The sequence below is a fragment of the Myxocyprinus asiaticus genome, chromosome 39 (assembly GCF_019703515.2).
Source record: "Myxocyprinus asiaticus isolate MX2 ecotype Aquarium Trade chromosome 39, UBuf_Myxa_2, whole genome shotgun sequence".
In the NCBI taxonomy this organism is placed as follows: domain Eukaryota; kingdom Metazoa; phylum Chordata; class Actinopteri; order Cypriniformes; family Catostomidae; genus Myxocyprinus; species Myxocyprinus asiaticus.
The window spans coordinates 21,382,880-21,397,715 of NC_059382.1; the positions used below are offsets into that span (position 1 = coordinate 21,382,880).

The following is a 14,836-nucleotide window of genomic DNA, read 5'->3' on the forward strand; positions in this document are numbered from 1 at the left end:
TGCCCATCTTGCATGGAACACAAACAAACATATTTTAAAGAATGATTTTGTGGAATCCAAAACTTTCAAGCTCCAAAAACCACATAAAAACTGAGTGGTTTAATCCATGTCTTCTGAAGTGAAATTATCACTTTGGGTGAGAAACAGACTAAAAGTCTGTTTAAAAAAGTCATTATTCACTATAAATCTTGACATCCACAGTCTCCTTGGAGCCTTCAAGAGAGAACTGGGTCTTTATGGCCAGTTGGGCTGTTTTGAAAATGCAGGCGCAACATAAAGGAATATTCTGGGTTCAACACAAGTTAAGCTCAATCAACAGCATTTGTGGCATGATGTTGATTACCACAATAAACAATTTCAACATGTCACTCCTTTTCTTAAAAATAAATAAATAAATAGAAAAAGCAAAATGGTTACATTGAGGCACTTATAATGGAAGTGAATGGGGTTCATTTTTGGAGGGTTTAAAGGCAGAAATGTGAAGCTAATATTAATTCTTCTGTTAAAATGTGTGTATTGAGGTGCAAAGTTGTTTAAATAGTCATTAGCTGAGGTTTATAGCATTACATCGTAATGGCAACAAAGTTAGATATAACTTTACACAAAAAAGGATAGTAAGCGATTTTATTTCATTAAAATCAGGCAAACATGCATATTGTTTGTATCTTGTGGCTATACTTTTAAAACAGTGAGAATTTTTTACATTTATGGATTGGCCCAATTCACTTCCATTGCAAGTGCCTCACTGTAACCCAGATTTTTCCTTTTTTTTTTTTTTTTTTTAAGTTGACTCAAAAATATGTATATTTTTTTCAGTAATCAATATTATGCCACAATAAGTGACTATTTATACATGCAGCATATGAAGCAAATTACACAGAGGCCAGAGGAAGAGTTCACACTCGGAGGTCTCTGCCCCTGAGCCTATCCCACTGCAGATTTGACAGGCCCATACGGCGACACTGTATGGTGTACCACACAGGCTGTGATTTCCTGCCATTCTCTCAGGACCCATCTGTTCCCACAATTTGGTTTACACTCTCAGCACCATCTATTCCGCTCTCCAGGGATACATTGTTAAATATGCCATATCTGACCCACCTGCTTGTTAGACATTGCATTGCCGGTCATATTTTTTTAAATTGCATTCAAAAATGCATCGAAATGCATCTATGTAATCTTCTGCAGTTAATCCAGGATGGACTTCAAAGACAGTCATTAATCTTACAGTTCTTACAAAATCTTTGTTTAAACACTGACCCTTAACACTTACTTAGTTTAATAATTTTAAACCATGACTTGCACTATACGGTTGGGACATTATGAAAAATGCTAATAAAAACAAAAAGTAGTGATTTGTAAATTATTTTCACCCTTTGCTATATTGAAAGCACTACAACTAAACATTATATAATGTTTTACCTTGAGAATTTCATAGTTTTTTTGAAAATGTACAGTAATTTCAAATCAGATGATTGCAACACGCTCCAAAAAAGTTGAGACAGGGGCAATTTAAGACTAATAACAATCTGACGAGTTAAAATAACAAGGCAATGTGAAACAGGAGATGTTAAACAGGTGAGGCAATCGTGTCATGTATATAAGGAGCCTCCAAAAACAGCCTAGACCTTCAAGATCAAGGATCATTTGAGACTTGTCAATTTGCCAACAGATGCTTCAGCAAATAATCCAGCACTTTGAGAACAATGTTCCCCAAAGACTAATTGGAAGGATTTTCGTCATTTCAACTCTACAGTGCACAATATAGTTAAAAGATTCAAGGAATCTGGACAAATCTCGGTGCGTAAAGGGCAAGACGAAAACCATTTCTGAATGTATGTGATCTCTAATCCCTCAGACATCACTGTCTTAAAAAAACACAATTCATCTTTAATAGATATCATGAACATGGGCTTGGGATTACTTTATTAAACCTGTGTTAGTCAACACCATTTGCTGCTGCATCCACAGATGCAAGTTAAGACTTTACTATGCAGATCAGAAGCCCTACATTAACACTGTCCAGAAGCTCTGCCGACGTCTCTGGGCTCGGTCTCATCTGAGATGGAAAGTAGAACAGTGGAACTGTGTTTTTTGGTCAGATGAGTCAACATTTCAAAAATGTTTTTGAAAAACAAGCCGTCGTGTTCTTGGGCCAAAGAGGAAAAGGACCATCCAAGCTGTTATTAGCATCAGGTCCAAAAGCTAGTGTCTGTATGGGCCAGGGGTGTGTCAGTGCCCATGGCACGGGTAACTCGCACATCTGTGAGAACACCATGAATGCAGACAGATATGTACTAATTTTGGAGCAGCATATACTGCCATCCAGCACCATCTTTTCCAGGGATGTCCCTGCATTTTCCAGCAGGACAACTTCAAACCACATACTGCCCGGATTTCAAGTGCATGGCTGTGTGAGCAGTGAGTGTGGGTGCTAGATTTGTCTGCCTGCAGTCCTGACTATCTCCAAATGAAAATGTGTGGCACATTATGAAGCACACCATATGGAAATGAAGACCCCATACAATTGTGCAGCTGAAGACCTGCATAATGGATTATTGGGGGAAAACTCCACTTTTTAAACTTAAACGTGTGTCTTCAGTGCCCAAATGCTTAATAAGTGTTATTAGAAGAAATGTTGATGTTTCACAGTGGTAAACACTCGACTGTCCCAACTTTTTTGGAGCGTGTTGTAATCATCTGATTTGAAATTACTGTATATTTAAAAAAAACTATGAAATTCACAAGGTAAAACATTATATAATGTTTAGTTGTAGAGCTTTCAATATAGCAAAGGGTGAATATAATTTACAAATCACTCCTTTTTGTTTTTATTAGCATTTTTCATACTGTCCCAACTTTTTCAGAATTGGGGTTGTAATATTGGCATTATATTCATGATGTTCAGCCAGAGGGGAACTGGTCCCCACAGTGAGCCTGGTTTCTCCCAAGGTTATTTTTCTCCATTAACCAACATCTTATGAAGTTTTGTGTTCCTTGCCACAGTCGACTTCGGCTTCCTCACTGGGGTTCTAAATACAATTATTATTTAACAATTATTTCTTTTTATACACAATTTACAATTATACAATGATGACTCTAAGACTTTATAGTTTTAATTTTCTGTTAATGTATGATTTTCTGTAAAGCTGCTTTGAAATGATGTGTGTTGCAGTGCTATACAAATAAAAATGACTTGACTTGACTTGAATTGCACAGATGATATTTGAATTGCCAGAGTTGCAGACCAGGAAAATCTTCCCCCAAGAGATGCTGTGACTTTTGTTTGATTGTCATCTCACTGAGAAAGATGTTGAGAATACATTTTTGCACAGAACCTCTTGCCAAAGTGAACATATAGTAAAATCAATGTAAATGTCAACAAATGGCGGAATATCGGTTTAAATTCAAAGTCCACTGTGGGATCAATGTAAGCTTGTTTGAAACCTGTTCACAAGTCATTTGAAGTGACCAAGATATGACTGTGCCAACAGTTCACATACCTAAAATCTGATAGGATTATTTCACTTATGCTCTTCGAAAAGCCTCTGTTCAAAATGATCTCAAGGGTAGATTTGACCGTAAGAGCAAGAAAAGCTGCCATATGATAGAGCTTGGAGTGCTGTCATGCTCGAAAAAATGCCTTGTCAAAATAAATAAATACATAAAATACAATTTGTGTTTCTGTGTTTTTTTCTGCAGTATTTATTTTTCATATTTATTTTTCAAATAAATACTGTATCCAAGACCAGTGTCCTGAAAAAATGTTAAAAGGCTTCTCTCTTTTAACGGCACTGTCAGATTTCAGTTAAATTAGCAGTGCATTTGACCTCAGCATTGGTAAGAAACGAAACACAGTCTGAACAAATATGTTGATGGGAGATTTTACTGCTCCAAAAAGTCTTGGCTCTGGAGTGACCAAAAGCTCTGTTTTCACATTATTCCCTTTTAGTCCAGTTGGGTCTGTCAGATCCAGTATATTCTGCATTTACTTATTTTGGCAGCAAGTTACTTTAGTATGAAAGGGAAAAGCAATAATTATGAGCAACCTCCACCCATGTAGACAATAATATAAGAAAACCTTTGTTTATTCTACATGTACACATAATACTGGGGTATTTTATGAATATTATTCTAAATTAAAGGTGACCATAAATATGGAATAATGAAATTACTGTCCTTGTTTCTATAATTACAAATTATCTATGAATATTGAAACGAATGTTTTATTCTGTTCATTTAAATACATGTCAGACATATTTTTTTTAAATACAAAAAGTGTGTTTTTCAAGTAAAGTGAACCCACAGACTTCATGTTCACTGGAAAAGTAATCATCTGCTGCACTGTTAAGCGCTGTCCCTTTAAGAACTCTGCAGCGTCGCTGTGCTGTCTTGCAAAACACAGAGATCTTCTATACTTGGAACTACCTCTGGAGCGAGCGGTCGACTAGCGTGTTACGACAGTAAGTAACCGTTTGCGGATACCATACAAAGGAATATGGAGAACCGTAAACTGACACATTACTGTCGCAAATTTGTCCGCGTCTTCTCTTATAAAACAGCAATTTTATTGTAGTAAACTCCATACATAGTTCACTCCAAAAAGATTTATTAGTGCAAAAAATGTTGAGGATTAGAAGAAAGGTAGTCAAGTCAACAAGTAATGAGCGGATTCCTCACAAAACTAGTTTGTTCAGTACACTGAAGAATCTCCTCTATACACATCCATTCAAAAAGAACGGCTTCTGGTCTCCTCGCCTGTGTACCACCCATAGAATGTCTATGGACCGCCGTGTTTTCAATTTAATTGCTTTGCTAAAGTTGTTTGTTCAGGCTGGTAGAAGGGCTCTGGCAAGACAGAACTGAAGAGGGTGGCGTAAACACTTACTGCCTGTATTTTCCAATAATAGTTGTCGACACTTTCACGTCAAAAGAGCTCTGGACCAATCATAGGGTTTCTATTATAAATACATCTTCAGCGGGTCAACCAAAGATCGTGTTGCCTGATTGAGATAAAAGCTCCTCACGAAAGACCGTTTTACAGGATGTCCAGACGACATATCTCCACTGAATAAATTGTGTAATTTAAATTAAAACAATATAATTAAAGAATTGCTAATATTGACGTTTATCGCACTACAAACGACCTAAAATGATGTCTTATTTGCTGAAGTTAATCCCGTGTTATTAAAGTCGGTCGCCAGCATCTGGCAACGCAGTGTGGGTGACGCGTGTTTGATGTGATACAGTTGTGGTAAGCGCAGAGTCGAGACGTCGTCCACACTGTCGCATTTTAAAGCGGTGAATGGAACAGCTAAAGCGAATGGCACGTCTGTGCATCGGTGCTCGGCTACAGAGAGTTGCTGTGTAACCCAGTACTCGTCTATTGTGACGGACCACATCAGGTACGTTCCTCTACGCATCATAATCCAAAAGTGTTGCAGCGTTGCAGTGTTTATATATACATGATCGACAGCCGTGATAACCGCAACTCGTTCCTTCTGCGAGAAACAAAATGCATTTCTTACGGTCTTAGTCCGCCTTAAGTTATTAGATGTTTGGAAAAGGTTTTCTTGGTTCTCGTATGTTTTGACTAGGGAAAATGATGCAGACTTGGCACGTGCCAGCGTTTGCATGCAACTGTATTGGACGACAAGTGAACTGTCAGTGACAGACATATGCTGCTGTGTCTATATCAGATACAGTACTGTATGATGTATGTAAGCATGTCAGATATACTGAGATTATGACACAAAAGCAAATATATATACCGTTATAGACGAAACATATGTATCTATTTGGGATAAGCACTTCTTTATGAGCCATTACTTTTGGTTAGATAAGCATGAATAACATTTGTGGTTTTAACAGAGTGCCGAAATGTTTTAAAATGTAAATTATTCCATGCAGCTATTAATTTGGGGCTCGGCTAGTTATATTTATAGTGCATTTCTTGAAAAGCAGTGTCTGTCTGTAGCCTCATGTCCTGGCAATCACTTCAGCCGAATTCATCATTTATGGGCAGACACCCCATTAGTGACTCAGAAGATATTTTTTGACAATAGACATACTTTTTTTTTTTTTTTTTTTTACTGAAATGAGGTTGCTCTTTGGACTCTTTTAGTCCAATGAGAATGGCTGCTTGAAGAACTAACTGTTTGATGAAAAAAAAAAAAAAAAGCAAAGTAATTGAATGAAATGTCTCATTTCCACATTTGATATTGGCAGATCTTAAGGTATTTTATTGGAGGCTGTTTGGTGGAGATACTCTGAATAGTTTTTTTTTTTTTTTTTTTTTTTTTTTTTTTGGTGAAGTAAATATAGCAGAAAATTTTAAGTATGTTCTATACTTGAATGTTAGTTTAAGCATGAACTTGAAAACATTAAGTAAATTCTACATTCAGACATGTAAAAATGAATGCTCTAGCTTATAAGCATATAATATTTATGATTGACAGTTATATGACAATGTGTCATGTATCATTCCTAAAGTAGAAAAGTTTGTCATATTTATTCGCTAATTTGAGTAAATTTTACTGAACTTTTTGAAGGGCTTGAATAATGAATGAGCTTGCATTGTTTCACTTTTTGAAAGTTTATTTACACCATTTTTATTGTTCATTTTGTTGTTACGTTTGATAAATTCTTGTTTTGTGCAGTATGGAGTTCTTTTTCTACTCAAAATGACCTGTTGATTAACCTCATGATTAAAATTATTATCTGTTGATCGTCATCGTGTTTTGTGCACCAAGTGTTGAGCTCTGCTTACACAGCTCTGAATCTTGTTTCAAATGCCAAAAAAAAATTGTTTAAAGCTGGGCAATGTTGTCTCAGAATACACAGCATATGCATTAAGCATCCCTGTCAGAGGCTTCCATATGTTTACATTTACATTTATGCATTTGGCAGATTCCAAAGCGACTTACAGTGCCCTTATTACAGGGACAATCCCCCTGGAGCAACCTGGAGTTAAGTGCCTTGCTCAAGGACACAATGGTGGTGGCTGTGGGGATTGAACCAGCAACCATCTGCTTACCAGTTCCGTGCTTTAGTCCACTACACCACCACCACTCCATATTTTATGTAGGACCTCATTAAACAAGTGTTTGTAAGGAAAGTCAAAAACGTGAAATGTTCTAATAATATGTTCATTTAAATTTTAATAAGTTTAAGTACCATGTATATACCACATATATTTTTGTCTGTTTTTTATTTAATTATTTATTTTTAGTTATTGTCACTGCTGTAACTGTTTTCTTAGCCACTAATGGCAAACATTAGGCTAAATCAGTCTGCCAAGGCTCATACACTTTTAAAAAAAGTACAAATTTCAGGTGTAATTCACCAGCTTTCAAGATTTTGTATATTGAGTTATATTTTTATAGTTATAGTTTATTAAACAGCATTAACATTTCCTTGTTGTCTAATTTGTGGTTTTCTCAGTAAGAATTCAGCAACCGATTAGAATCAAAATACCCTTTCCCAGTCTGCCATTTAAATAACTGATCTATTTTATGGAGGATCCTTTTTTAATTACACTTTTCTGTAACACTAACTTCTCTAGTGGTTTCACGAGACACTAACGTAACATTTGCGTATTGATCTGTCCTGGCATTTTATGCAATTACAACTGAAAAATGGACTTTAATCATGTATGCAGGAAGGTCTTTCCTGTGGTGATGTATTGCTGTTTTAGAGGCTATACGAAGTGACTCACCACATTCACCTTCTATGATAATGTGTCCTGTTTTTAATTCTGATGAACTCTTGTGGGACCTTGCATGATAACTCCAGATTCTCCCATTAGTGGAAGCAGTACTATTACTACTAACCCAGCCACTAGAAGGCAGTGGGGATTGATGTGTTCCACTCATACTGTAGGTACTTGGCCTGTGCTATCAGTTCTACTTAATGTAAACTACGAAGAAAGTACTCTTGAGGTTTTGTACTCGGGAGCTGATTGAATTGCCACTTCAGATCAGTTTTAGCTCAGCGACAGTGCACTTTATGCATCTTAAACTAAACACTCTAAACTAAACACTCTGGTACATTTGAATGTTAGATTAGATGCAATGGTTCTCAAATTGACAATGTCATAGACCAATTTGAGCTACAAAATTTGGTTAATATTGCATGAAAATTCATTTTAAACAACCTAAAAGCCACTGGAAATAAAGAATATTACTGTTAAAATGTGGATGTACTAACATGAAGTAATGTGATCTTTAAATGCTTTCTGCAGAACGGTTTGAGGTTGGAGGTCACGAGAAATAAGAATATCAGATTAGTGAGTGGCATAATGCACTTCTGTTTGTGGCCCATGGTGCTACGGAGACCCCACCGTAATGAGAGAAATATCCCAGCCTCTGATTCAGACTTGATTAAAGAATCGGGTTTAGCCAGTGGCTGACAGATGTTGACTGTCTAGGCAAACATCTCTGACATGACTAATCTGAGTGGCCAATTGTTATTTAAATCATTGCTTAATAGCTATGGAAACTTAATCATTTGCTTGATCAAACCATCATTGCTTAATAGCTGAAATGGTGAAGAAGTAAGGCCACAGCAGTGCTATACAGAGATATACAGTATCTGATACTCAGCACCCCTTAATTATTTATTTAAAGCAGACTCTGTGATAGCTAAACTGTATAATAATTCAATATCATTATACATACATCAGAGAGAGAATGAAAAATGTCAATAACTTAGAGCTGTGCACAAAAATCGTCTATATATGGGCTCCTCATCCTTGTCTCCTCTTTATCTCTGACACCCAAGGGTGCTCTTGCCCGCACCACGCGTTGTGTTGCACCGCACATGTTGTGTTTCTGTTACCGTTATCACTTTTGTGAGTAAAGAGCAGTCCTCCATTTTATTGGTGAATGTCCCTAAAGCGCAGCTTCCACACGTCTCCTTATTTTGTGCTCCGCAATAACAGTCAACCTCGTTAAATTCAATTAATGCTTGTCATTGGCAGGACCATACAAGGCCTCTGCTGTCTTCACTGATCCTGGAAACTTTAATCTCGACAAACGGCGCAATTTGTGAAAACTAAATATTAAAAATGCACACCTAATTAACGAAGCAGTGATTGTGTAAAACAAATAGATTATGATCTTTCTACACAAAATTACTTCAAAACTATATGTAATTATGTAATTAATTAGATTAAATGTGTATAAACATTTCCAGCGATGTAAATTACAAATGTTTATAAAATTACGCACAAATACAATGAAGTTACACTGACGAGCAGCACTATACAGTCACAATTCAGCACCTCGCACACGGACAGCAACTCTCTAGCACTTAAAGCACATCCTCGCATGTTTATATTAAGTGCCGTTTTGGGAAAGGCACATAAAAAATCATGAACGTTTGTAAAATTGCTCGTAGAAAACGTTCTTAAAAACAAAGGTCAAGATTTCGTTATTAGGGCCCAGATCAGTCTAGAGCCTTTTGCAATACAGTTTGGGAGTCAAAATTCAAAACGCACTATATAACTAGCCTATCTAATCCTTCACAGCAGTCAATTCAGTTCACCAAATCGTACCCACATTTCAGATTAACCAGAAATAAAGCTATGCAACTGCTATGACTTATAGTCCTTAACATATTTTTCAATGTATTCCCACCTGAACACGAATTCCGTGTGTCCCGCCTTGAGAATCTCTGCAAATTTGTGGTAAAAGTCGTTACATTAGCCAATTATCCATTGAAATCAGAAATTAGCCACCGATGACAGCATTATGATCTTTCCTTTCTGAGTTAAAAGGCCTTTAAAATCATATTTTGGGCAGCCTTCGGACAACAATTCCCTTTTAGCTCTGAAATTGATGTCGCCTCTTTTCCCTCGTAACGAAGATGAGCAGTTAATAGGCTATTAGCCATTTTATTTAATATTCTTTTGTCTCCTTTTGTTGAAATAGACTAAAATAAAATTAGATAAACTTATACTAAAACTTATACAAAGACAAAGAGGATTGATACTTCTTACATTTTAGGCTAAATATAATAAACAAATATAATTTACTTGCATGACTTCTGCTGGTGTGAACTTCGCTGCTACAGAGTGTTAAAGAGCTCCAGTTCAAACACTCAATGTTTTTTTTTTTTTTTAGGGGTAAGAAACTGCATGTCAGTGTATAAAGACTGTATGCACATGGGGCACATATTATTTTGTGATTTGATTATCTTAACCCTTTGTACTGTATGGCGCTATTATCATTCATTCTCCTTTCTTTTCTTTTTTTTAATTATTTTTTTTGCTTCTATTAAAGAGACATTTTCATGGGCAGACCATTAATTCTAAGCCGGGTAGTTTTATATTTGATGTTCGTTGTATATTCGCCTATGGTGCGTAAGGGACTGTCTGAAAAGTCCACCCACTGCACTAAACATTGATGGTTGAAATGTGGGCGAAGTGGGGGGGTACAGCGGTCAAAGTGGGGGGCTCCGTGCCCCCCCCCCCCCCCAAGTAGCGCCAACACTGGGCAACAGGTAGAAAGTGGGTGGAAGTGCTTGGTTGTTAAGAAAGGGATGAGTCGTGACCTGAGAGCTCCTTTTGTGTCTTTTGTGATTGCTCAGAAATACCATGTGCACACGCCTGTCAAATTCAGCAGCAATTGAATGGGTCTGCTGGCAGAGAGCTTCCTACATCAAATCTTTCCATTCTCTCCTTGCCCTTTGAGAAGAAAGCCCTCATGTCTGAAATGAAAAGTATCCTGCTCACTTTGTTTATTGCTCATTCAAGCACTGGTGCTGGATTTCATTTTCAGAGGTATCTGTACTGAAGTTTTTTTTGTTGAAGTAGTTCAGATTGAAACTCTTTTGGATGAATCGGTATTGTATGCAGGAGATTACTGCAGCATGATCAAACGGGAAGTCGGCATGTTGTTTCCGAGAGTTCCACTCTAGGATCGGCCACATTATGCTGACTCACTGACAAGTGGCATGTCCTATCAGACATTTTTGCATCAGCTCCAGTTTATTTACATTCCCTTGTGGCGCAACCGGAAGCGCGTTGCGTCAGCAGAGGAGACCTTGATTCCAATTCCACTGTGAAAATCAGGAAGTAATCATGTACGAATTATCAGTGATGAGCGCAATTCAGATGTTGCATTTTCTCTCCAACTCTACTGATGGTTAGGTTTGGGTTGAGGGGTTTCAGTTTGTAAAATATGCATTCCTCTACACAGCCTGTACAGCTTAAAACAACTCACTCTTGGAGCCCTTCCATGGGCATTACACTGGGAAAATGGAGCTAATACGTGCCCATATGCCCAACAACACTTTTGCTGCTGGGAGCAGCGTTTTGAATTTTGGTAAGCACAGACAGATTTTAGCAAAAGTCAACCTACTTTTTCCGATTTTTCTTGATCTCTGTAAATGTGTAGAACATGGCCAGATTGGCTCTGGCACCAATACTTGTAACACAAGCAACCCCTATATCTTCCGTGGCTTTGTTAAAGAAGAGTAAGACACCATGTATTATCAAAGAAATACTTCTCAAGCTCTTCTCATTATTAAGTGTTTCTGTGGTCTAGTTTCAGCACCGGCCTTTGGAGGATTCCCAAACAGATCAATGTCAAATCCAGTGGAGGATATCTGTAACAGAATTGAGGAAGCTCTATTAATTTAATACCAACACCTTCTTGATTCCACTTTCACCAATGTGAAACATGAGATAAAAACATTGCTTAACCACAGTAGTAAATCAGTCAAGAGGCTGGTCCCCTGTGGAACACAGTGATTTACATGTAGAGGATGCTGGCTTTCATATGCACTTTCACTTTAATGCTAAGTGGAAGCATCTTTGTATGCCATGCGTTCCATTTGTTCAATGTTTTCTTAATGATCAGCTATGTAGCCTTCTCATAATGTTTAGGCTACTCTAAACTCTACTGCATCCCACTCAGCCTATGTGTTAGCCACAATTGAGATCTGTCTCTTCTCTACGGAATAAATTAGAGTGGGTCTCTAGCGTATGAACATTTATGAGTGAGCTTTAACACGAAGCAAACAGGGAAGAGGCTGGAACTATGACTCATCCTGTCACACCTTTCAGCGAAGATGTTCCTGAACAACATTGCCTCCTCCTGTGTGGAGCCTGATCCATTACACTGAGGATTCTGGGAGTGGAATTCCTGTTTACCATCTGTCAGCATTAAAAGCCTGTGGCCAAGAAATCCATCACAAACAAGGCCCCTCTCCATCAATGTAAATCCATGCAGACCTTGGAAGATTGCTTTAGGTTTCTCACTCTTATCAGAGGCGGCTGACATGTTCTGATGATGTCACTGTTTAACAAGGGCAGCTCTGACGGTTATCTTGGCATATGATTAACACCATAAGATAGATGTTAAGAATAACATTGTGGGATTCAGGAACTCTGTTTTGTTACAGTGTTTATTTCTTTCATGAATAAAAGCTGAGAAAGGAGTGACTAAGTATAATTAGTGTACTTCTGTTGTTTTTAATAAATGGTGGAAAGAATTTGGAAGACGTCAGTGGTTCAGAGATAATGAGGTGTCAACTAGTTCTTGGATTAAAGTAGCTTGTGAAATGACAGTGAAAATGGTGAGGGGGGTCAGTTTGCTGAAGAATTGCTTTGTGTTTGGTGTAGATGTTGTCCTTGAGTACATCTAAACTCCTCCCACTGGTCAGTCAGTGCTGAATAGCAATTACTCCATCCGTCTCTCTCCTCTCTCTGTTAGCCTCAGTCACCTTGGAAAAAGATGCAATAAAAGTGAATGGTGACTGACTATTATCTGCCTAAAATATTTTGTGTTCCACATAGTGCATTTTTGCATGACTTGAATACTGTACATTGACCAATCAGCACAAAGGAACGGAACTATCCGTTTTATAAGAGAAACCATAGACTTAGTGACCAATATTTGTTCCCACAGCCTCCGTACCATTCCCAATGCCCCATGAATCTGGTTGGGTGACTGTCTGTATGCATAAGTGCCTGTGAGTTTGTATTTATAGAGGAATCTCGTTTTCATGTAATGTAGGTTGCAGGGTAATGCAATATCTGTTTCTAAGAATTTCTTGACTGCAATGAATAATGATAATCATAAATAATCTCCTTTTTCTGCACATAGATGAAGAACTGTGTCAAAGAAGGGTTACTTTACCAGCACCAGCTTCCTGGAATAGAAGAATCACAGCGGTATCTAGCTCAGGTGTCTTAAGAAACTTTATTGGCCGGGTTCCCAGGTGGGTCATTGTGGTTGTTAACCTCGTTTGGATTGTTTGAGAGAGGGACCCATGGCAGTTCAATACCTGTGATTTGTGGATTACCTTGTGATTGAGGAAAATGGCTTAAGACTCCACACACATTTTGTTTCTTTGACGAGACCTATAAATGATTTATTGAAAACTATGGCTGACCTTGTGTGTTTAAAATGTCTTTGGTCTGTCATAGGAATGAGCTCATTTGTGTTCACGTATTTGACAGTACTAATATCATTTTAGATTGGCATCAAAAGAGGTAGAGTTAACAAGAAAAAAACAACAAAAAAAAAAACAATTACAGCTCACTGACTAGATGCATTTTCTGGTAAAAATCATTAAAACTTGGACATAGTGCATGGAAACAAAACTTCGAAAAGACTGTCTCTTGGGTTTCCAGTGCAGTGCCAAGATGCTCATTAGAGATGCTTGCTAAGGCAAGCATTACTATTATTATTGTTCATACTTTCAACAAACTAATCCTAAGTATTAAACTTTTGTGCATGACTCATGCTGCACTGTTTGTGCTACAGACAAAATCGATACTTCAAATTGTGTGGCTTTGGAGAGGTAGCAAATTACTTTTCTTAACAATACATCTTGCTGACGAAATGGGTGAAAAAATAACCCTATATACTTACATTGAAGGAGGGATCCCAGCCATATCTAAGGACTAGAATATCATAGAGGCTTAAGGGTTGGGCTCTTTTGACTTGGGTCAGTAAGCAACCACCCAGAACAACCTACAGGGTTCCCACAACCATGGAAAACCTGGAAATAGCAGGAATTTTAAAATTGTGATTGCCATATTTGGAAAAGCCATGGAAATTGATTAAATATTGGATCATGTCATGGAAATGACCATAGAGAAGGTATATTTTTCTAGTTTTCCTCTGCCTAAAATTATTTCACCAGCTACAGTTGAAGTCAGAAGTTTACATCTTAGCCAAATACATTTAAATTCAGTTTTTCAAAAGTCCTGACATTTAATTGTAGAAAACATTCCCTGTCTTAGGTCAGTTAGGATCACTATTTTAAGAATGTGAAATGTCAGGATAATAGTAGAGAGAATTATTTATTTCAGCTTTTATTTCTTTCATCACATTCCCAGTGGGTAAGAAGTTTACATACATTTTGCTAGTATTTGGTAGCATTGCCTTTAAATTGTTTAACTTGGGTCAAACATTTTGGGTAGCCTTCCACAAGCTTCTCACAATAAGTTGCTGGAATTTTGGCCCATTCCTCCAGACAGAACTGGTGTAAATGAGTCAGATTTGTAGGCCTCCTTTTCTATCGGATTGAGGTCAGGGCTTTGTGATGGCCACTCCAATACCTTGACTTTTTTGTTCTTAAACCATTTTGCCACAACTTTGGAGGTATGCTTGGGGTCATTGTCCATTTAGAAGACCCATTTGCGACCGAGCTTTAACTTCCTGGCTGATGTCTTGAGATGTTGCTTCAATATAGCCACATGATTTTCCTTCCTCATGATGCCATCTATTTTGTGAAGTGCACCAGTCCCTCCTGCAGCAAAGCACCCCCACAACATGATGCTGCCAGCTCCATGCTTCACGGTTAGGATGGTGTTCTTTGG

General features: G+C 37.6%; 1 protein-coding gene across 8 annotated transcripts in view; it reads left to right on the forward strand.

Moving 5' to 3' along the window:
• The first annotated feature begins 5,032 nt into the window (after positions 1-5,032).
• Positions 5,033-14,836, forward strand: part of LOC127429746 (protein-tyrosine sulfotransferase 1) — a 66,497-nt gene continuing 56,693 nt past the window's right edge. For 3 of the 8 annotated variants that reach the window (XM_051678884.1, XM_051678880.1, XM_051678885.1), the window contains exon 1: positions 5,033-5,405. The gene's annotated coding sequence lies outside the window, so the exon portion shown is untranslated. Of the gene's footprint in view, positions 5,406-12,914; positions 12,979-13,112; positions 13,228-14,836 lie in introns of all 8 variants that reach the window. The other 5 variants (XM_051678881.1, XM_051678882.1, XM_051678883.1 and 2 more) reach the window with 4 other exon arrangements.